Genomic DNA, 10848 nt, shown 5'->3' on the forward strand with positions numbered 1-10848 from the left:
CCTTTGTATTGATGCCCAACACAAATTCTTTCGACTGAATCCTTTTGTTATCCAATCTTTTGTTTAAACATGTTCTCAATCAATAGTATGGTATGGATAAGAGGTCATCTGAGGACAACCTTTAGCCAAAAAGGCACAACGGCGTTGTGAAATGAGACAGAAGGGATTGAAAGCAAGAAAAGGTTCCAACATTAGCCCTTTCACCCAGTGCTATCTATGTTATGAGACTAGTGGAATCAAACCATGTCTCTTTGTTTTTTTAGGGAAGAACTCGTTCTAGTACTGCTACCACTTTGAGTGTGAGAAGGAAGCATAATGAAGAAGATACTCGCCTAGGAAAACATGATCTCATAGAGAAACAAACCTTAGATATGCAAGCCTAGTGACAATTGGTGTAGGCTTCATTGTCAGCATAGCAAGAGAATTAGGAATCAGGAAGAACTTAGCATTGACACCCTTTATTTTGTCGGGAGTAGAGTAGCCAAGCCCAAGAATCATTCTATCGATTCTGAATAGCTAAGCTCAAGAATAAAGTAGAAGAATATAAGTGTTAGGCCTTTCTTTGCCTTCTGAGAAAATATTGAAGGAAATATGCCCTAGAGGGAATAATAAAGTTGTTATTTTGTATTTCCTTATTCATGATAAAGGTTTATTATTCATGCTAGAATTGTATTGATCGGAAACCTAAAGTACATGTGTGAATACATAAACAAACACTGTGTCCCTAGTGAGCCTCTACTTGACTAGCTCGTTGATTAAAGATGGTTAAGGTTTCCTAACCATGGACATGAGTTGTCATTTGATAACGGGATCACATCATTAGGAGAATGATGTGATGGACAAGACCCATCCATTAGCTTAGCATAATGATCGTTCAGTTTTATTGCTATTGCTTTCCTCATGTCAAATACATATTCCTTCGACTATGAACTTATGCAACTCCCGGATACCGGAGGAATGCCTTGTGTGCTATCAAACGTCACAACATAACTGGGTGATCATAAATATGCTCTACAGGTATCTCTGAAGGTGTTTGTTGGGTTGGCATAGATCGAGATTAGGATTTGTCACTCCGAGTATCGGAGAGGTATCTCTAGGCCCTCTCGGTAATTCACATCATAAGAAGCCTTGCAAGAAAAGTGAATAATAAGTTAGTTACATGATGATGTATTGCAGAACGAGTAAAGAGACTTGCCGGTAACGAGATTGAACTAGGTATGTGGCTACCGACGATCGAATCTCGGGCAAGTAACATACCGATGGACAAAGGGAATAACGCATGTTGTCATAACAGTTCGACCGATAAAGATCTTCGTAGAATATGTAGGAGCCAATATGAGCATCCATATTCCGCTATTGGTTATTGACCGGAGAGGTGTCTCGGTCATGTCTACATAGTTCTCGAACCCATAGGGTCTGCACGCTTAACGTTCGATGATGATTTAGTACTATATGAGTTATGTGATTTGGTGACCGAATGTTGTTTGGAGTCCCGGATGAGATCATGGACATGACGAGGAGTCTCGAAATGGTCAAGAGGTAAAGATTGATATATATGACAATGGTATTCGGACACCGGAAGTGTACCGGAGAGTATCAGGTACATATAGGGTCATCGGGAGGGGTTCGGGTACCCCCGTCAAAGATATGGGCTTAATGGGCCAAGGGAGGGACGGACCAGCCCACAAGGGGCTGGTGCACCCCTCCACCAGGACGGCCAGCCCTAGGGAAAGGGAAGGGGGGGAGGGCAAGTCCCTCCTTCCTTGCCCTCCTCAAGGGAGAAAGGAAAGGGGGGGCACCTCCCCCTTTCTTCCCCTAGCGCCTATACAAGGAAGGGGGGAACGAACTAGGGCAGGAGCCCAAGTGGGATTCGGCCCAACTTGGGGCGCCCCTTGACCTATCCCCTCTCCCTCCCACCTATATATATATATGTGGAGGGGGGGAGCCTAGCACAACACACCATCAATTGTTAGCCGTGTGTGGCGCCCCCCTCCACAGTTTACACCCTCGATCATATTCTCACGTTGCTTAGGCGAAGCCCTGCGCGGATCACTTCACCATCACCGCCACCACACCGTCGTGCTGACGGAACTCATCTACTACCATGACACCTTTCTAGATCAAGAAGGTGAGGGACGTCACCAAGCTGAACGTGTGTAGAATTCGGAGGTGCCGTATACGTTCGGTACTCGATAGGTGGAGCGCGAAGAAAGTTTGACTACATCAACTGCATTGTGAAATGCTTCTGCTTACGGTCTACGAGGGTACGTAGACACACTCTCCCCTCATTTCTATGCATCTCCTAGATAGATCTTTCGTGAGTGTAGGAATTTTTTGAAATTGCATGCTACATTTTCCAACAGTGGCATTAGAGCCAGGTCTATGTGTAGATGATATGCACGAGTAGAACACAAAGAGTTGTGGGCGGAGATAGTCATACTGTACCACCAACGTCTTATTTTGATTCGACGGTATTGTGAGATGAAGCGGCCCAGACCAACCTTACATGTCCACGCACATGAGACCGGTTCCACCGATAGACATGCAACTAGTTTTGCATAAAGGTGGCTGGCGGGTGTCTGTTTCTCCTACTTTAGTTGAATCTAATTTGACTGCGGCCGGTCCTTGAAGAAGGTTAAAACAGAAACTTTATGAAACACCATTGAGGTTTTGATGCGTAGGTAAGAGCGGTTCTTGCTAGAAGCCCGTAGCAGCCACGTAAAACTTGCAACAACAAATAGAAGACATTTAACTTGTTTTTGTAGGGCATGTTGTGATGTGATGTCAAGACATGATGTGATAAACGTTATCGTATGAGATGACCATGTTTTGTAAGATATCTGACAGCGGGCATGATCCTTATGGTTGTCGCTTTATTGTATGAAATGCAAACGCCATGTAATTGTTTTACTTTATCACTATGCGTTAGAGATAGTTGTAGAAGCAATAGTTGGCAAGACGACCATAACGCTACGATGGAGATCAAGGTGTCGAGCCGGTGACGATGGAGATCATGACGATGCTTTGCAGATACATCCCACATAGTCAGTCCCTGCTAAACGTTTCCGTTCGTATATACATCACACATAGTCACTCCAAGGAAAACATTTGCGCAAGGTGGCGTAACGCAAACAGTTTTCAAGAGAATGTCGTGTGTGATTGTTCATTGACCCAACACGGTTTATTCCTAGAAACTGTGTGCGTTTCCTGAGGTCATCGCCCATGGTGTTTTCTCAGTAACTGTTTGCAATAGGAAAACCCAATTAGCAAGCTAATTCGCCAATTAGCGAGCTAATTCGCCAATTAGCAAGCTAATTGCCCTATTATTAATAATCCATTTACTAATCTAATTAACATTCATATTAAGCACATAATATATTCCATTTCCATATTAAGGAAGCAGGATTTCATAATTGAAATACATCGGAGTACAACATGATATAGCTTCAACACTCAGTTGCCCCATTACACAACTGCACAAGTAGCAAGTTTCACATGCAATATCTAGAACCTTTCGAAATTAGCATCATAGATGGTACATAGAGAGATGCATCTCATCTGGAAAACTGCTGAAGCGGAAGGCGCATATTGGGCCTTCATTCATGTTGAAGGTCGTTGCAACTTTAGGCCAGTGCCTGTGGATGATTGACCGTCCATCCTTCGACCTCTTCAGGAATACTTCAATATTGAACCGTGGGTGTTGTATGAAAATTTTCCTCGCCTCTTGACCACAGAGGTGGTTTGAGAGGTAATCATCAGTGAACCCTGAAAACAAGGATGTGCATAAATATCTTCTCTATATTGTAAATGTGCAAAGGAATAAAAAAGGCAAGGTATAATCGTTAGTACCATCTTGTAAACCTCAGTGCTTCCCATTGTTTCCCTACAACACATATAAGGTAGTTACTCATCAGGTTAAGTAAGGGTTCGCATGCTATCAGTAAAATATGTTGATGATAAATAAGCACATTGCAGATTCATCAGATTAATTCAAGCCACATGGAAAACCCATTTTATCCAAACCAAGCATGATTAAGAACTAGGAAATATAGCACTTGTATATGTTTCTCATGTATTAAGTGCAGCCAAATTTGATTTATTCCTCACATGGTATACAATAACAGAATGCAGCCACAACAATTGAACATCACATTGCAGAATTGAACCAAGCAATTAACTAAACACCACAACAAATGAACCAAACGTTAACTGAGCACCACATTGCACAATATAACATACTCCTAATAGAAGATCGCACAGTTAACCAATCCAAGCATGCTTAACAACTTGGAAATATAGCAATTGTATTTGTTTTTCATGTATTTAGTACAGCCAAATTCCATTTATTTCTCACATGGTATACAATAACAGAATGCATCCACAACAATTGAACATCGCATTGCAGAATTGAACCAAGTAGTTAACTAAACACCACAAGAAATGAACCAAATGTTAACTGAGCACCACATTGCACAGTATAACATACTCCTAATAGAAGATCAGATAGTTAACGAAACCAAGCATGCTTAACAACTTGGAAATATTGCACCCTGAAGAATTGAACATCACATTTGCAAAATTGAACCAAGTAGTTAACTGAACACCATGTTGCACGACATATAGAACATATACACTATAGCAAAAGATTGCATGGTAAAAGTAGATAGCATAATTCACTAGAATTTGTTAAGGAAAGGCAGTAGCTAGCAAACTGAACATGGGTCCTTATAGTGAGTTAATAAGACAAGCTACTCCTCATTGTTGGAGATATCGATGATGATTGGCTCCATGGACATGGAAGAGGGCGAGGCCTACACATCGTGGGTGCCCTCGTTGTAGTGGTGAGTTGCCTGAGCCGCTCCAGGGACCAACCTGCTGGCTGATAACCCACATGTATAGGGGATCACAATAATTTTTGAGGGTATAGTATTCAACCCAAATTTATTGGTTCGACACAAGGGGAGCCAAAGATTATTCTCAAGTATTAACAGTTGAGTTATCAATTCAACCGCACCTGAAAGACTTAATATATGCAGCAAAGTACTTAGTAGCAAAGTAATATGGAAGTAACAGTAACAGTGGCAAAAGTAACAGTATTGGTTTTGTAGTGATTGTAATAGTGGCAACGAAAAAGTAAATAAGCAAAGAACAATATGTGAAAAGCTCGTAGGCAATGGATCAGTGATGGATAATTATGTCGGATGCGATTCCTCATGCAACAGTTATAACATAGGGTGATACAGAATTAGCTCCAGTTCATCAATGTAATGTAGGCATGTATTCTGAATATAGTCATACATGCTTATGGAAAAGAACTTGCATGACATCTTTTGTCCTACCCTCCCGTGGCAGCGGGGTCCTATTGTAAACTAAGGGATATTAAGGCCTCCTTTTAATAGAGTACCGGACCAAAGCATTAACACTTAGTGAATACATGAACTCCTCAAACTACCGTCATCACCGGTAAGTATCCCGATTATTGTCACTTCGGGGTTAATGGATCATAACACATAATAGGTGACTATAGACTTGCAAGATAGGATCAAGAACTCACATATATTCATGAAAACATAATAGGTTCAGATCTGAAATCATGGCACTCAGGCCGTAGTGACAAGCATTAGGCATAGCAAAGTCATAGCAACATCAATCTCAGAACATAATGGATACTAGGGATCAAACCCCAACAAAACTAACTCGATTACATGATAAATATCATCCAACCCATCACCGTCCAGCAAGCCTACGATGGAATTACTCACGCACGGGGGTGAGCATCATGAAATTGGTGATGGAGGATGGTTGATGATGATGATGGCGACGAATTCCCCTCTCCAGAGCCCCGAACGGACTCCAAATCAGCCCTCCCGAGAGAGATTAGGGCTTGGCGGCGGCTCCGTGTCGTAAAATGCAATGAATTCTGCTCTTTGATTTTTTTCTCGACGAACATGTATATATAGAGTTGGAGTTGAGATCGGTGGAGCATCAGGGGGCCCACGAGACAGGGGGGGCACGCCCCAGGGGGTTGGGCGCGTCCCCACCCTCGTGGACAGGGTGTGGCCCCCCTCGCGTTGATTCTTTCGCCAATATTTTTTATATATTCCAAAATTATTCTACGTTGATTTTCAGGTCATTCCGAGAACTTTTATTTCTGCACAAAAATAACACCATGGCGATTCTGCTGAAAACAGCGTCAGTCCGGGTTAGTTCCATTCAAATCATGCAAGTTAGAGTCCAAAACAAGGGCAAAAGTGTTTGAAAAGTAGATACGTTGGAGACGTATCAACTCCCCAAAGCTTAAACATTTGCTTGTCCTCAAGCAATCCAGTTGACAAACTGAAAGTGATAAAGAAAAACTTTTACAAACTCTGTTTGCTCTTGTTGTTGTAAATATGTAAAGCCGGCATTCAATTTTTTAGTAAAGATTATGAACTAACCATATTCACAATAACATTTAGGTCTCGTGTTTACTTATATCAATGACATAATCAACTAGCGAGTAATAATAATAAATCTCGCATGACAACACTTTCTCAAAACAATCATAAAATGACATAACAAGATGGTATCTCGCTAGCCCTTTCTGAGACCGCAAAACATAAATGTAGAGCACCTCTGAAGATCAAGGGCTGACTGGAAATTGTTTTTTTAGGGTCAACGACAGTGGGAGAGGCTCCCACTGACTTTTGTATTACTCACAAAGGAATCAGTTATATCATTGTTACAAGTGGATTTTAAGGCCCCCCCAGCCAAACTCACAAAGCTACAGGGGCAAGTGTTACAATTGTTGTATGTAAGAGTCTAGGAAAGGACGCAACTCCTCCCTACAACTGTGAACCAAAAGGGTCAGAAGCCCTTTGAATCTAGCCATCCATGAACCATAAGAGTGTGGAACCCCTCTAAAGTGTTGGTTATTTCTCTCCTTCCACAAGCTCCATGCAGCCATCAAGAAAATGTCCATAAACAGAGGTCGCCGCTAGTGTTCTCTACTAGCATGCAGTAGAGCGAGCCTGTTACCAGTGTTTGGCCAGATCATCCCGACCTTAGCCCAGCATTGTTGACTGAACGGGCAAGTGAAAAAGAGGTGTTCCACCGTTTCCTCAGGGGGCGCTGGCAAAGCATGCAAGAGAAAGTGTTGCCCGCCACGACAAAATGCCTGCGTCTCAGCATGTTCCTAGTGTTTAGACGATCAACAAACAACAGCCAGCCAAACATTTTGAATTTGATCGGGCTTTTAGCTTTCCATAGCTAGCGAAAGGCCTCATCAACAGCTGTATCTCTGAAGCAGTGATCGTAATATCGCTTGGAGGAGAAGGCCCCACCAATGTTGCATTCCCAGACATCGGTGCACCCCTCATCAAGGGACACATGCATCGTTCCATGCTGGATTTCTCTGACTTCATCTCGAGCTTGTGTGGACAGTGGCAAGTGGAAGATCAAGCTCGGGTCCGTAACCGTGAGGATTCTTGCAACCAGCTCATCTTCATTTAAGCAAAAGGAGAAGGCTCTGGGATAAATCTCCATTAATGATGTGTCACTGTCGTCAAACCAAACATCTTTCCAGAACAGGGAGGAGGATCCGTTGCCCAAAGTGACTTTGGTGATCCCGCGGAAAATATCGCTGAGCTGCATTACGTCCCGCCACCAGAAGGAGCCAACAGGATCCATCGCATGCAGCACTCGATCTGTGTAGTATGTGTCCCAGACCATAGTCACCCAGGGGACGTCATGGTGGTTGTAAAACTTAAACAGATGTTTCAGAAGCAGTGCAACATTCTGTGTCTTTATATCGATGACCCCAAGCCCACCTTTGCATTTTGGTCTGCAGACTAACTCCCAGGCTGCTAGAGAGTTATTTTTGACACCATCTTCAGAGTTCTTCGCCCAGAGACAGTACATGCGCAACTTATCAAGGTGTTCAATCACTTTGGGGTGGAGCTTGAGTGTACACATGGCATAGATTAACATCGATGTCATTGCCGAATTAACCAGGGTGAGCTTTGCCCCAGAGGACAACAAAGACAGGGCCGTGGACATTTTCCTCTCCACCCCATGCACAAGTGGCATGAGCTCAAGCAATGTCGGTCTGGTCGTGCCCATGGGGAGGCCAAGATAGGTGAATGGCATTGAACCAACCGAGCAGCCCAGAGCTTGAGCCAGATGCAAAGCACGCTATTGATCAAGGTTGATAGGGATGAGGGTGGATTTGTGAAAGTTGATCTTCAAGCCAACCGATGATGCGTAGTCCTCAAGGATTGTTTTCATGCGGGAAACTTGATCAGGGCAGGCTGGCATCACCAGGATGGTGTCATCCGCATACCGCACCACTGGATAGTCACTGTCACGACTGCATGGGATGGGCAGCTCAATCAATCCACAAGCAAACACGTCATTGACCGCGGCTTGTAAGGGATCAGCGGCGAGGACAAAAATCAGTGGAGAGAGGGGGTCGCCTTGCCGCACCCCACATTTACACTGAAACTTTCTGCCGGGGACCCCATTAAGGAGGATAGACGACACTCCAGATCCAAAGATTGTTTCCATACATCCCAGCCATCTGTCGTCAAACCCCATGTGTTTCATGATCTCCATCATTGGGTTGTGTTCAATGGTGTCAAAAGGTTTGACGAAGTCTAACTTGAGCAAGATAATCTCACGCGACGATCTCTGACATTGGTGAATATATTCAAACGACCATGCAAGACAGTCTTGGATGGTTCTCCCCTTGATGAACCCATACTGGTTCCGGTGTATGATTTTCAGAATAACTTTTTGCAGACGATTGGCCAAGATCTTTGTGACAATTTTCAAACAACAGTTTAGCAAGGTTATTGGTCTGTAGTTGTTTGCAGTTTTCGGAGATGAGGTTTTAGGTATCAGGGTAATGAACCCCTCGCTAATGCTGGTGATATCAAGAGTAGACGCATGGAAATCCTTACACATTTTATAGAAGTCCTCCTTAATAATCTGCCAACAGCTCTTAAGAAAACAACCATTAAAACCATCGGGACCCGGAGCCCGGTCTGTCGGCATCTCCTTTATTACTGCATCAATTTCCTCCTTAGAGAAAGGATTGACAGCTCTTCCAAACCAGGGATCTGTTTGATGATCCGGGGCAGGTCGAAGCGCATGGTAGTTGGCTTGGACGTGCCCAATCGTTCCTTATATGTGTTGTACAAAACCCCTTCTTTGCCAATGTGATCACTAACCACCACGTCTCCATCACGTAAATTGGCAATCAAATTCTGCCTAAACCTCTCAGTCGCTAGGAACTGAATGAGTTTAGTATTTTCATCCGCAAATCTGAAATATCTAACAGTGCAGCGTTTTCTTCAATAATCATTTTAATATTTCAGCATCTTGTTGAGGTGTAGTTTCAAGATACGCCTGAAGTTCTTTTCCTGTATGAATAGGGAGCGTTTATCTTCAAGGATATCCAACTGAGCGAGAGCTTCGTTGCTGTTCTGGATCATGATTTTCAGCTTGGAGATCCCCCGACTCCAGCGCTTAGGTTCATAACATAGATTTTTCAATTTTTTGCAGATAAGCACCGTGGAGTTTGGAGCATGACATGGCTTGGACCAGCACCATTGCACTACATTAGAGAAGCCCTCATGGTTGACCCAGTAGTTTTCAAATCAGAAGATCTTGGACTTGGGAATTTTGGACTCAATGGTTACAACACACGGGATGTGATCAGATACTGGCTTGCCAAGAGGTAAGACCATCGTGTTTGGGAAGACAGTAGTCCAGTTAGATGACGAGAAGAACCAATCAAGCTGCTCAAGCAGGGGGTCATCCTGCATGTTGCTCCAAGTATATGATCTGCCCTTGACAGGGAGCTCCATCAGAGATTGTGCACGGATGATTTCATTGAACAAGAGCATATCAGCAGCATCACCACCCGGTTTGTTTCTATTAACTGTGGAACGAATGAAGTTGAAGTCGCCCAATAACAACCAATTTTCATTACTGGGTATATGAAGGTCAAAAAGCCATGAACTAAAATCCACCCGACGCTGACCAGAACAAGGGCCATAAACATTGACTAAATTCCAAGCCTCATTAGATTGTGTTGAAACAAAGGAAACACCCACAGCAAAAGAATCAGTAAACCACAGCGTGCCCGTAAACAGAGAGCTATTCCAAATTCTGACAATGGCACCCGAAGCACCCATGGAAGATGCAAACGCAAACTTATCAAAACGCTTGGGACAGAAAGTTTTAATAAAAGCTAAATCAAATGATTCGCGCTTAGTTTTCTAGATACATAGCACAGAACAAGCGCTAGTATCGATAGCATTTCGAAGGGCCAAAAGTTTGTTTTCAGAGTTGATGCCTCTGACATTCCACGATAACACATTCCAAGATTTATTCATGATGGCCGAGGAGATCAGTTGTCTGAAGAGGAAGCCGCCTGCTGGCCATCCAGCAGTTTCTCCACAGAAAGATCTTCAGGAGCAATCCCGCAACATCCACCCACCTATTGGATTTCCTCGACGGAAGTAGGAGGCGGGCAAGGAACAGAGGCCACTTGTACCGGAGCAGCAGCCATGGAGATGGCCTGAACAGAAGGCATCACACGAGATCGCACCCTCGATCTAGTCTGCTTGATGTCATTGGCCTGATTGACATTGAAGCCATCATACTTGTTGGACCTGGTGCTCCTTCTGACTGCAGTGGTGTCAAGAGGCATATGCACATTACGCGAATTGGTGACCGCAAAGAGAGATGAAGATGCAAGTTGCTGGAGAGAAGTACCAGGAGCAGATACATCAACATGGGTTGGCTGAGAATAAACAGGTTCAGAAATGAACTATGCCGTGATAGCCTTGAGTCCAGGAGAAT

The sequence above is a fragment of the Triticum dicoccoides genome, chromosome 7A, assembly GCF_002162155.2.
Source record: "Triticum dicoccoides isolate Atlit2015 ecotype Zavitan chromosome 7A, WEW_v2.0, whole genome shotgun sequence".
Taxonomy (NCBI): Eukaryota; Viridiplantae; Streptophyta; class Magnoliopsida; order Poales; family Poaceae; genus Triticum; species Triticum dicoccoides.